Here is a 14,556-nt window from a genome sequence, read left to right as displayed (position 1 = left end):
CACACACACAAAAAAAAAAAAAAAAAAGGAGAAGACAAGCAAGCTAAATAATCATCTGAATAATCATCTCCTCTTAGGAATTTTCATGTTCTTGCAGTTCTTCAAAGCTGGTTCAAGCAGAGAACAGTTAAATGGAGCATATTTAGAAATGAATTAATCAGGTGTGTACTTATTACTCCTTATGTCAGCATAACTTTTCCTCACAGAGGAAGTAATAGTGTGGTTGCCATATTTTAAAACTTTTTAAATCTTCTTTTTTTTTTTTCCAAGCAAAAATAATTTTGCTCTTCAAAACAATATTTCATCCTTCAGAACTATTTTTTTTTCAAATGAGAGGTTTACATATTTTAGAGATAGAAAAAAAGCTGTATCTAGAGCAAAGCAGATTTAGAAAGATACTTTCCACAAATAAGTACCTGACTGCTTAAACTATATTGTTTGAACATTGATAGTGACAGTATGTTCATCACCACATTTGCTATGAGGAATGTGTCACAGACATGTCTGTGAGAGTTGTATATTCATAGAAACTGCATTTTGAAACGTGGTCAGGAAAGTTTATGCATAAAAGCTTTCAACAAGAAGTTGGATTATGAGACCTACATGAGTTTCTTCCTACCTAAATTGTTCTAAGATTCTGTGAATGTAAAATGTTGATAATTATTCATTTTTAAACACAGTGTAGATTTATCTTAAGTGACTCATTATAAACAAACTTGCATATCGAAGACTGTCAATCAAAACATGAGCAAAGTATTGTCCAAAATAAGTTGTCCAGTAACTCTTCAAGCAATGGAAGTCTTCCTGGAAAATGTTAAGAACTCACTACGAAGACAGAGAAAAAAATAAAAACAATAGAAAAATAAACAGCAGTAGTTTATATGATGCAGTTTATGAAGAAATGATGCAATGGTATAATCCCAGACTCCAATTTTTCTTTATTTTTTAAAAAGAAATATCTGCATTTCTGTGGTTTCATTACTTACACATTTTTTTTCCAATTTGTGGAAAGATATGTTAGAAATACAACATACTTAGTTTTGTTAGAAAAGGAGCTTTTAAGAGCTCTGCAGCTCTTAAACAATTTGGCTAATATCTATCAATTTATATTGTTCCACTGAAGTAGGTAAAATTGTTTTTTTTTCAATACAAAGGCAAGCTGTAACAAGACATTTATTTCTCCAAATTTTCCCATTGTATTTACATTCTTTCATCACAGTTTGAGTTACAAAGCAGTATACGCATAGAAAATGGTTGGCATTGGATGACAACAAGCAGAAGCTTATATTACATCTCGAACAAGATGTCACTAGCTTCTTCAATCTCTCTCTTCTATTTGTAAACTATAAAGGAAAATAATAATTGGAGCAGAGAAGACTGAGAAAGACACAACGTATGTTTAAAGAAGACATTCATACGTATATTTAAAGCTGTTGGTTGAAATGTGATGTGATTTGTGTTCCATTATAACAGTGGAATATCAGCCCAAAAAAATCTTATGAAACACAAATCAAATTCTTCCTCCTTTAAACAGTTGGTGAGCTAGAGAAGTTAAAATGCATATAGAGAAGCCAGAAAAAAAAGAGAAAAGACAGAACTGGGTTCAGTCTCCAAAAGCTGAAGATGAGGAGGTTCAACCATTTGTCTTGATCTTTCTTGAGGGAGAAAGGGGCACCATCACAAAACACATTGAAATCTTCAGGAGCTTTTGCACTTGGAGCTCTCCTTAGCATATGGAACTTGTTTTCCTTTACAGATCAAAAATTCTGGCTTTTAAACAGAGTCCTTTCCTTTTCAAAAGACTTTACTTAAATTATTAATCCCTTGTATTACATGTGAAAACTAGTTCAAAAGAACTTTCCCTGTGAGCTTTATGAGTTTGCCTATATATATGGAAATGTACTTTGAATCAAGTCTGAATAAAAGAGAGGAAAAAATGATACTAGGATGATGAAGTGGGAAGCAAGCTAGCCAATGGGAAGAGTACACAGTTTACAGAGGAGATGAAAATTCAACGTAGTATTAAAAAAGTGAGGTGTAATTAGTCTGCTCCAGTGTGATGCAATCTGCTCCATGTTTTTAAAATCTGAAAATAACTCTTCTGTGCATATTCTTGAATAAAGTGATGCAGAGCCAGAGGACAGAATATCTGCAAGGTGAATCCATCTACAATTTGGATATTCCTCTCTCTTCAAAATCTTTTTGTTTACAGCTGCATTTACAGTTTAGATTCCCTTAATGAATGTTTTCAGATTTCAAGTTTCCTTCTCTATAAGGTTCTCTAGCATTATTTTCAACAAATAATTGATTACTAACAGCTTCCTCTCCATAACATAAGACTTCATTTTTGTGTCCCTGAGCAGTTATTGGTAGAATTTAAAAATTATCAAATATTTTCATTAGGTGTGAATTCTTTTCAATTGGAGCCTCTTTCATGATTATCCCATTTTCAGAGTCTTTATTCTGTGCTAGCAGGCTGCTGGGTTTTTTTTGTTGTTGTTGTTGTTTTTCTTTGTTTGTTTGTTTGGTTTGCTTTTACTTAAAAAATGTTGGACTACACATTTCAAAACTGTCTTTTCTATTCCAGATTAAAACACAAAAAAGTGAGATTCCTTTCAAATGATGTCTTTTTTTTTCTTTCTTTCTTTTTTTTTTTTTCCATTTACCCTGCCATAGCATTATAAAAAGTACATATGTTAAGGAAAATGGTTAAGTGCAGGATTCCTAACCTCTTATATTAGCTACAACAATTACCATAAATTTAAGGATGGTGTACATTATATGCAATCACATGCTTCACCCATGTTTCCTTACAAATATAAAGATACAATCTTCGAAGATATTGTTTCTCAAGCTGTTTTAAAGATAACTTTAAAACAGATGCAGGAAATCAATCTGAGGCCAGTACTCTGTGCAAGATCTGTTTTAGCTGAGTTAAACCTTATTAGTTCAAATTGCATTCATCTGCTTTTACGTAGTGTGACAATGAAACACTTTATTGGGAGATGCACTATCCTTTCTTCTTGGAAAAGAAGATTCTTTCATTACTTTTCTCCATGAAATGTATATGTACTATTTGCACTACAGAAGTCCTTGGAGATTCAGTAATGGATGGGGAACTTGTTGCCCTTTGCAGGACAAGACAATGGGACATTTCTCCCATGGACCATCAGTTACATCAGTAAAAGAGTAGACATGCTTTTATATGCTGTCTTGAGAGACGAGAAGAATAAAATCTGGCTGAAGCACTCATTCCAATTATAAACATATGAGAAGAAGCCAAAGCAGCATTTTCAAAGAACGGAAAATATTACACTGAAGAGGAAACTGAAAGAGTGTAGAGAGTTGTCCTGTGTGGATTTTTATATTCTGAATTCTCTACAATAGAATCTATAGCATCTGTCACCAAAAGGGAATCCTACAATGGCTAGAAAGTATAAGAGCTGTTGAGGTGTTTGCAGATTATTTGAATGAATTTCACTGAGGACCTTCTGAAGGACTTTCCAGAAGAAAGGATTTTCGCTTTGATTTTAACAGAGTCTGTGATAGGAAAAGAATCTTTTGTGTCTAGCACAGAAAATCAAATATTAGGTTAGAGTGAGATATTTAATAGCTACCAAACTTCTGTAAAATCATAATTACAAAACATTTTGAACACTGAGACAGTTAAAAAAAGGAAAGGGAAAGATGTCTATGTAGAAGTATGCACATAAACTGCAAAATCAAATAAGCACTTCAGAGAATCAATACAGAATATTTTAGTGCAGCTTGTTTCCCGTTAGATATGCAGAACCAGGTAAACCAGGTGAAATTTTAAAGAATCATAACATATGCATCTACCTAGAGCTTTCCAGTTGTCATTCAGATAATCTGCAGTTGTCTTTATTCTGAGAAATGGATTCACCCATGTTCCTTCACCCTATTTTTGTTCTCTCCTTAATTTTGTTCCTCTCCTTAATTTAGTCTTCCATATTCCTTACAGTCTGTTCAACTAACATCTAATAAAATGGAACAATTATTTTTGTTTGTAAACCACCTCTGCTTTTCTTTTACTAAAAGTAACTCACTATGTTATATATTGAATATTATCATACTTTGTCATTCTACTGGGATTACTTCAACCACGGTGCTTTTCGCTGTTGAAAGGCTCTCTGTTTTTCTCATCCAACTTCAGCTCTTATGTATGGGATAAATATGAGGCCATTTCTCCTTTCAAGCCCTGAGAAAGGAAAACAAAGTGCCTACTCTCCTTCCATTCCACAGATTTTTCTTTTGAATGTGCAAATCTGGCACTTGCTTCCACTATAGTTCTTTGCCACTGAATAAAGTAGTGATCTGATTATACCAGTTTTGAATCACTAGAGCAGAGTAGCAAATAGTCTTTTTGACACAAGCAGTCTCAGCTGAATAAAATTGTTTACCTAAAAGCTTTCTGATCTTAACTGTTTTTATCCCCTTGTTTTATTATATCTTATTTTATTTTATTTTATTTTAATCTTAAAGCTGAAAAAATATTCTTTTGCAAATTCTAAAATTTGAAGTACCTCGATACTACTTGGAAACACCACCTCTGAGATCTCAGGACACTATTTCCCCTACAGTCAAAATTCCTCTACAGACTAAATTTCTGCAGACAAAATTGTCCGCAGACTAAATTGTATTTCCTGTTATCCTTTTCAATTCTTGCTAAGCTACTCAAACGCGGGTTGAGATGCCCAAGTGCGCAGGATAGCCTGGGGAGATGTTGGGCTTTGTTGGGAATTTAAGCAGCCTCATTGATTTTGGAGGTGAGTATATTAAATATTTGAGAGATGCTTGACCTGAATTTTTTTAATCATTAATTTAGGCACCTGCATGAATAATCTATTCAGTTGCCTCAATTTAATAATGACAAACCTTCAATAACCTCTGCTGAATAATGAGTAACTTCTGTAGAAGTTTTCCTGAGGAATAGAGATAGATCTGAAATGTCCTCAGGATATTTTCACAACCTGAGGGCTGAAAATTTTTTTAAAAAAGAAACTCAGACTTTGAAGAATATATTTTCAGCCACTTCACAACAAATTCATAAACAATTCATTAACTATCTTCCCCAGTCCAAGGACTATTCTCCTGTTTGTCTGGATCCTCTGCTCAGAGCATTTCAACATCTAAACATTCCATTTCCAAGATGGTTTGGGAAAAGCCGTCCCAGAGATTCATAGGTCATAGATGTTCACAAGCCCTTCTCATCATCTTCACCGCCTTGAAACTTTTTATTTTTCAAAGATAAAACTACTACCAAGTGATTGACCTTGGCTGACCAGATTTTCTTCCCTCATTTTTCCTTTCTAGTACTGATCAATGCATAACTTCTGTTTCAATCATCTATGACTAGTTTAAGAACACAGAGAATTAAATATAAACTATAAGAGAGGAAATCTTATTAATTAATTATTTAATCTTATATTAAATCTCCTGCTAGAATGTAATGAAGAAAATGGATATTAGGCAAGATCCTCTCTTGATGGAGATTTTTTTTCAGGTCTTTAATAGTGAACAAGCAATGAAAACATACATCTATTTCAAGTCTGGTATAATAAGCTTTGTAAAAAATGCAAAACACACATTATTTCAAATTGTATTGTGATTTTATTATATATTTTGTATCAATAACATCTTTAAGTTTGTATCCTAAATCATATTTTGCATGCTTAGTTTCATGAATACGTTGAGACTATTTCATAGGAGACCCTCTCATTCTAAAAAAAAAAAATCCCACAGGGTAGTCTTTCTGATAGCGCCATGGGAGGTGAACTGAAAAGTAACAAAACAGGCTTCCTCAGTTCAGAGGCTAGTTAAACTTGCTCCTTTTCTGATGTCTCCAAGTGTGTTTGGTCTTTTCTTCTTGCCTTTGGGTGATTCTCCAACTCTCAGCTCTCCACTCAAGCTGGTTTATGTGTTTCCCAGAAGGGAACAGCAGAGCCATGAAGAGCATTTGCTCTATTTGTATTCAATGTCTCACAGTTTAGTGGTACTTATTATGAAAGGATCAGCCCTCTCAAGAGGAATAAAATGAAACTGTTACCCTCTCAAGTGAAAAATCAAGTGCACAGATCAAAATGTTCTTCTAACACAGATATTCGTGGCTCTATTTTATTACAGCTACAGTATTTCCCACTCACAATTTATGATATATCCATAACCCCCTACACTTTATACTTCAGGCATCATACCAGGAAGATGGGAAAAATAATTAATTGCTTAGTGCTATTTGGATATGAAAGTCAGTTCTGTAATCTTCTAAAAAGGTTTAATTGTGATCATTTATAAAAGACCATTTATGTTGCAATTTGCAATGAGTTTGTAGTTCTTTAATGATTTGGTACATTCAATACTTTTGTGAAATTTTGACAAAACTGAGCCATTGAAGAGTGCTCTCATACATCTAATCACATGCATTTCTTCATTGCAAGATCACACACTTTTATATTACTATAAAGATAAGGTGCTCATACATACATCAGAAAAGAAAGCAATAGAATGGCCTTTTTTGAGGAAACCCAATTATAGCCTCATGATTTCTAGTCTGAAGCATAATTTTAAATTTAATTAATAGATACCTAGATGTTTGGCACTTCGGATAAAAGGAAACTTTGATAAGCTGAAACCTGAACACATTTAATTATACTATGACCTGTCAGTCCTGTTTGCTATTCCACACCTGGCTCCTGTCACAAATATCCCATATAGTTGTCTTACTCCACATGTTGTTATTTAACTGCTTTATAAGTTTCTGATTCACCTTGCTACAAACTTGAATGTGCACTGAATTTTATGATGCACTTTGAAAATAAAAGATTTTAAGTAGTACGCTGCAATTTTTTGCTCAGACTGAATGACACAAACCATGATCCCTAGAAAGATGAAATATATCACTGTCCTATGGCCTAAATTTTTAAAAAGGATTTGATTTTATGATATTTCTGCCATTACAGATAAAATAAAAACAGATTTACAATGTCACGGTATTTTATTAGGAAAATGTGAAAACAACAACTTTACGATGCTCAGTTTGTAGGCGAGTACATTCCTAAGTGTTATTACAACTCAGCAGAGTACACATTCTCACTCTGAAGATCAGTGTTATTAAAAATACAACTGGGAACACTTTCCAAAAGCTGCGAGTATCCCAGCTACAGGCTTTCATCAATAGGTGTTCTGGTAGTAATCTCCCATTTTTTGTAACTACCAGTTTCTTTGTACTGCAGTGTTTCCCATCCCAGCAGGCTCAGCTCCTCGAGGAAGACTGCAGCCCTGCCAGCCCTACATCAAGGCACTGTGGTATCACAACAGCTGCAGTTATGGACCTGACAGCTGTGTGGGCCTGTAACCTTTCCTCAGCACACCGCCTGAGAGGCAGCAGACACAATGGCCGCTCCTAGCTTCTGCTCAGCTGAATTCTAAATCAAAACCCTGTGATGGGGCCTGGCTTCAAGCTCTCCACAAAAGGCAGCCCAGCACTGGCACTTCTGCAAGTGAAGCCACCCAGATGTTAAAACATCTCTCAATACTGAAATCTAAGCAAGAGTTTCCAATGCTGGAATAAGCAACCACTTACACTTTATATAACAAATAAAAAAGAACATTGACAGTGCTCACATGATAATTTTGACTTACTAGGTTCTTTGGCTATGTTTTGTAGTTCCTTGGGAAGTTAAACAGCTACATAAAACCAAAACATAATAGCTATCCTAGAAAAAAAAAAAAAATCTCCTGCTTGCAGAAGGCTGTTTGATTTGTCTGTGGTTTCTGAAATGTAGTACCAATGATCCAGAGAGCTACCATAACATTTTTACATGCCTTGGCATCCCATCAGTAAGGATATTATCTACAAGCCATTCCTTATCTACAAGCCATTCCTTTGTGTTCTGACCAAATGAACAGAGATGCAATGTGATAGTCAACATGCTACAAACAATTCTACTACATTAGCGGTGCTTTTATTCTAATTAACTGCCTGGACAAAAAAGCTAGCAAGTGTACTATCATTGGCAAGAAATGCCCAGCCTTCATTCAACTGGCTAGTGTTAATGACAGACTGAGACTCTCACACTGAATTCTGAAGCAGCAGTTCATCTACAGCATTTATTAGATCCCTGAAAGCATACAGATTAAAAGAAATCAACAACTGAAACTGAGCGCAAGGCTCTATAATGAACTCAATATGGCTCACACTCATTGGGCCACCTATGTGAGTTGAGTCTTTTCCAAGTGCATTAGTACAAAATACTCCAGGCATTCTTTCAGACTCCAGAAGACTGTAGAAAGTCTTGGATCTTTTGCCAGGTCCCAGAAACCTGTAAATACTCTGACTGTTTTGTTTTCTTATGTGGATTGATTATTACACTTTCTGCATTGCTCTATCTCCATTTTAAAAGCCTCATTAATATTCAGAAGAGGAGGGAAAAAAATAGGACAGAAGCATTTTCTCTTGACAAATTCTGATGGATCCATCTAGTCCATTCCATTCAATTAAATCTCTTAGTCTCCACTGTTTAAGGAATTTAATGTTACATGTTTTTTTTTTTCACATGGTCTGTGTCAACTTAGGCATCCCATACACTGCAAAAACCTTAGCTGAAAGGAAAAGGGAAGAAAACAAACCTGCTCATACCTCCTAATCAGATGAAAAACAAAAACAAAAACAAAAAAACACTAACACTACATAGTACTGAACTGAATATTAAAAGGATATGCAAGCAGCTAGGTAGGTTTCTGTTTATGTTGTCCTATATACAGCATTCTTCAACGATTTCATCAAAAGACACAGGTCTGTGGTCTTTTAAGTGAATATGATGCGTTCATATTTTAAGGTTTCAGAATTTATTAAAATACTTTATCCTTTAGAACACAGGTTTTTCAGAAAGGAATGCCTCCTATTTATTTCCATGGAAAGTAGAAAAGGCACAGAGCTCAGCTCAGAAAAGATACAAACTCTCAGCTACTTTTTCAACATAGTCACCACCATAAGCTACGCTTTTTTTTGCCAGTGAAGATCAAGAGCCTGCATGCCACACTCATAAAAATTTTCACCAGCAGAGGTGACCCATTGTTTCAAAGCTGTTATGATGGTGTCATTGCAAGGAAAATATTGTCAACACAGTCCATTCTCCATCTCATGTCACTAGAGGAAGCATGAGGATGTTACATGGTTGAAACATTAATAAAAGCAATGGTTGGAAGAGTAGTAAAATCATGAATTTTTAATAGCTGATGCTGCACTTTTATGTGACCTAACTTAGACTTAAGTCAACAAATCAAAGTAATTTGCATTTTCACCTCCAGTCAGTCAGCAAAGATATATAGCATTGCCAGTTTCAGATCTACTGTGGAGACTGTTCGCATAAATTTAAGAAAAAAATGAAAACAATGAACTTTCTTTTGCTTGATAGAGAAGGTTAATATTGGAGGGATTTTATTAATTTTCTCAAGAGCGAATTGAGAAAATTGAAGAATTTATGTGATGAAAGAGAAATATCATTTGCGAACTGTTGTGTAGGGGAAATTTATTTGAAATTCTGGAATGCACTATTATTGTGTGTAATGAAAAGCAAAATAAGAATCTAATCACAGTAACTTAAGATAGATCCTAAATGCCACCAGTGAGATCTGCAAGATTGCTTTGAGAATCAAACCTGAAACATACAAACAAAGTCACTTTCAAGTTTTTTGATCTCTGATTTCTGAAAACTCCACTTTAAAGATTTCTCTCTGAGTATTCAAAATTCCTTGTTTACCAACAAATCATCTGCTTCAGCCAAATACAATGTAACATTAGTTGTAATTACAGCTTTGAAAGATTCATTTAGACATCTGAGCACAGAGGCTGGCAATGGACTCATTATTTATGCTGCAGGAGATCATTTCTGGTTTGGGGAGGTTCATTGGTAGGTCACTGAATACAGGTGGTATGAATAATTCACATTTTTTATAGGTAGAGGAAGAAATAGTTTATGCTATAGTTAAAATTCATGCTAAACAAAGGGGTCTTTGAAAATTTAATTTGATTTATTACATCTATCAAAAATTTTAAATTGTAATTCCTTTCAACATTCAAAAGCATAAATTTGATTAAACTCCTAAAGGCACTTTTAGTCCCTGCTACCTAATTCCAAGCCAGTTATCTTTCATATTTACAATTCAGCTAAACAGATATGAGATGTGACTTCACCTGTAAGCATTTCCTAAAAAAATTTTTTTTTAAATCATTGATACAGAATGAATAGAATAAACAGCACTGGAGAAATGCTAGTTTTTTGCTAATACAATTTAAAAATAATTCATAACATACTTGGTTGTGTTCAGATGAAAGGCCTCAAACCTCTTCTCAAATATGCAAGTGCGACTCCATTGACTTCACTGGGACCTGTGCTTGTATATATGAAGGCAGAGGTGGGTCACAAGGAGCTGTGGCAGATAAAGTATTCCAAACACTGAAGAGAGGTATTCAATTGGATGAGAAAAATAAAATTAAAAATTGCACATATTAAGTAAACCTGTGTTTTCTTGCATAAAAAAACAAACAAACAAACAAAAAAATAGAGACAATGAGACAGAAGTCAAATTATTAATGTTTTTCATTGAACAGAGAAAACACTATTATTTCTTGTCATTCATAATCCCCCTAAAATACTACATTCACCAGGATAATTTCCTTCCCATTAAGCCATATGTCTTCTTACGTTAATAACACTCAGATCATTTGTTTTGAAGTTTCTGAGAGATACATGTTCCAATAGCTTGCTGCTTTTACAGGAGCCCTTTGGGAAATCTGGGGGAAAGGAGAGGGCAGGATAATTCAGAATAACTAATAGGTAAAATCGAATATAGATAATACTTGAGTAACATACTATATATAGTTGGTTGTGAAGTTGGTGATAGTAATTCTCCAATTCTGCTTACCTACAGGTGATGAAAAATGATACGACTTCTTGTGCAAATCCACAAGAAGAGTTGGTATATCTGCTGCCACTAAGGTTAATTGAAGTTGCAAATGTTAAGAAAGCCTATGGAATCATTAGAGTAAACTGTAGACTTGAAAAGATTCACTGACTATATTATCAAAGCAAATGTAAGCCCTGGTAATCATATGACATGATTGCAAATAGTCCAGGGACATATTTTTTCCTTTTTGGCAATTGTACATATGTAGTGAGTCTTATCCTTTCGGTATCTTTCTAAAAATTTGCATGCTCCTAGTAAAAATAGAATCTTCTCTGGGTCGTTAGTACAGAAATCACCTATATCATAATAATACGTAGCAATTGATATTACTTCCATTTTTGACTTGATTAGTCAAGTACTTTGTCAAAGCATGAATGCTCTTTTTACATCTATTCTTTATTTTGACACATTTTTCAGTGGCTGCTTTTGAGATTGATGTCTGTGAGAAAGTTCTGATGTTTCTAGCATTCCTTCTTGTTTGCAATTTTTACAGTGTAAATCTTCAGTAAGTTTGGCAGTCTAAGAAGTGCTCTACGGAGTAACTTCAAATACTGGAGCTGTTGCTGTCTATGGAGACAACCTGTTTAACTCTGTTCTCTCCTAAGTCTATTACAACTAGTAAGGGTAAAGGAGATTTAAATTCCTGTGGAAAGTGACCTAACATTTTGGTATGAACACTTTTAAACACTGTGATTAACAGTTCTGGTTCAGAATTTGCAACATTTCATTTTCGCTTATAGAGCACTGCATGTGTGTTTAATATAGTTAAACGAAAGACAAGGACTTTGCCCCAGTTGCTGAGATTCTGATTCTGCAGCTGTATCCTTAGGAACAGCTCTTTGTTCCTCTGAAAAGACCTTCTGAGATTGACAGGTTTCTCTGCAGGTAATGTGGTCCAGATAAAAGATCAGAATTAGTACTGAGGGGCAGTAGGATACTATAAACTTGTAAACATGGAAAGCAAGTTTTATGTTTCAACCTAGAAAAACAGTTGTAATTGTAGATGGGACAAACATTTGGCTAATGGTATCCTATCTTCAATTGAAATGATGGAGTGAAGATTCAATTGTGTGCTCCTACACATCACACAATTAACCAAGCAGAAATAGGAAATGGGAATAGGATGTGACAAGAATTAAAAACAAACAAAAAAAAAGAAAAAAAAGAAAAAAAAGAAAAAAATAGCAATAAAATACAGAAGTACATAATAGCAGAATGACAAAGGAGAAAAGGAAGTAATGAGGACTTCAAAAGGAATTTGTAAATTAGAATGGGATAAAATTAAGAAGGAACATCTGAAGTTCACTGTTATGGAAAAAAACTTGAAGAATACAGAAGCTCCCCTGGTTGAAATACCTAAGAATAAACATATAGACAGAAACTTACTGAACATGACAAATATTCTTTTTTCTGAGAGAAAGAAATAGAATATAGGCTCTTAATGTTTTCCGGACTGAGTATCATATTTCAATAGCAAGACTCTCTATTAGCAGATTGTCTCCTAGCCATGATCATGTTTCCCTTTATAGGAGCTTGTAAGGAAGAAATAGATATGAAGTTAATGAGGCTTTAATACACATGAAAGGACAGGCCGAAGTCACAAACAAAAGGAAGGTGCAGTATAGAGAAAGTATAGTTTGTATAGATCATGCAGCATAGTTCATAAATTAGATAACTGAGCAGGTTTTCCTTCTCAAAGCTTTTGAGCTTTGTTCACAATCATAACATGGCAATATTTTAGGTGAAACTGTATTGATTGCATTCTCCACCCAAATGCTGTAATTCAAGAGCTATTTCTTTGCATTTCATTGAGTTGTGGCATGCCACACTTTCTCCTTTGTTAGATTCTGTTTTCAGTATAGAACTTTACACCAAACAAGTAAATAATAATAGCAACTAACAGCAGACAATTTCTCAAATTTCTACCCATTATATTTTGGTTTTGGAATGTGATGCTTGCTTTGGTTGTCTGACAACCACTCCGCTAATGGCAAAATACTGAAGACTGGGATTTGTCTAGTCCTTAATGAAAATTTTTATGAAGAAAGTATAATATCATCCCTAAAGCTGGTTCAATCCACTCTATTTCATTACTATACACTTTAGAAGAACATAAAAAGACCCACTAAAGCAACAATAAATTTCTCAGAAGTTCTTTCCATGGCAAAACAAACAAACAAACAAACAACAACCCTCAAAATCTAAGTTCCTAAGCACTTTTAGTTTTTTAAATTGTCAATAACAATTTTCTAGTCCAAGTCAGGATATACTTAGAAAACTTTATCAGCGGATATCAAGGTAGTGGCTGAAAGAATATTAAGAGGAAGAAGATTTATTAGAAGATGACATATAAATATAGTTACTATCAGATGAATTAGAAACCTCTTTGGATGTCTTACTGCTTCTCTGCAGAGGCAAAGCCGACTGCTAAATCCTGAATCTAGTTTGTTCAATTTTGGTACATCCAAATGGTCTCTGGAAATACAGCTGTCTGAGAACACTTGACCAGTCCTTCAAGGAATATGTGACTTGACACTTCAGCTGAGATTATGTTATAGAAGAATGCTATAGCAAAAATCAAAATGTTGACAAACTAATATGATCCCTCCTACTCCTTCAAGCCTGAGAAGGACCACAGATATGTCCCCTGATGGCAATGACTGCACACCATGAGTAGACACAGAAATGTGGGAGGAAGGAACATTCTAGATTGAGGCAGGAAATTTTTTTATTCATAATCTTTTTGTCTTCCACAACAGATAATAATTAAAAGCACTTGAAATGTGAAATTGTGAAATACAGAATATTAAATGAGATTTTATTTCTAATGATAGTTCTAATTTCTGCATTTTGCAACCTCTCTCAGTCTTTCAGAATATCGTGTGGATTGTCCTAACAGTGCAGTTCAGCATGAAAGATAAGTTGAATGAGCTTATTAGAAATAGTCATTGTTGTAATTGAGATCTGATACTAGTACCTTTAAGGTAAAATGAAACAAGTATAGAAACAGGAGGGAAATGAAGTAGTATATCAGAAAAAGTGAACTAACTCATCATAACTCATAGTATTGCAATGAAAATAACTGTATATACTGTCTTGTTAAAATAGTAGAAAAAAGATCTTAACACCCATATATGCCATTTATGTTCAGTGATGACTAAGAGGAGAGTACTGGTCATGTGTAAACTGAGAACTGGAAAACTAATGAGAAATATGTGCTGATTAAACTGAACCACTAGTGTGTTGTTAAGATTGATGACTAAAACTAAATGAAGAAATACTTAGAAAAGCTTCTTAATAATAAGATCTATTACACTGTAGAAATACATCTCAAGAGAAGTGATGGAAACCCATTGCTTGAGTCATGTGCATTTGTGCCTGGACAAGACAGTGGAGAATGTACTGAGGAATAATCCTGCATTGGCAGGGGCCAAGGAATGGACTGAGTGATTTAACAAAGCTTTTCCAGCACTTTTTATTGTTGTTTTTGGCAGCAGGTTTATCAAAACAAAAAAGTTATTCAGATGTATTACCTTGCAAAATTCCTAGCTTTTTGTTGTTGTTGTTCTG

General features: G+C 34.3%; 1 long non-coding RNA gene across 1 annotated transcript in view; it reads right to left on the bottom strand.

Annotated features, from left to right (window-relative positions):
- Positions 1-8,559: 8,559 nt before the first annotated feature.
- The window catches only part of LOC109370009, a 36,422-nt gene continuing 30,425 nt past the window's right edge, over positions 8,560-14,556 (bottom strand). Inside the window, exon 2 of the long non-coding RNA XR_002119757.2 lies at positions 8,560-10,475. This is a non-coding gene — a long non-coding RNA (uncharacterized LOC109370009). The remainder of the gene's footprint in view (positions 10,476-14,556) is intronic.

Source organism: Meleagris gallopavo, chromosome 1 (genome assembly GCF_000146605.3).
Source record: "Meleagris gallopavo isolate NT-WF06-2002-E0010 breed Aviagen turkey brand Nicholas breeding stock chromosome 1, Turkey_5.1, whole genome shotgun sequence".
Taxonomy (NCBI): domain Eukaryota; kingdom Metazoa; phylum Chordata; class Aves; order Galliformes; family Phasianidae; genus Meleagris; species Meleagris gallopavo.
The sequence above is the reverse complement of the archived record's forward strand: the minus strand, read 5'-3'. Positions and strand labels throughout refer to the sequence as shown.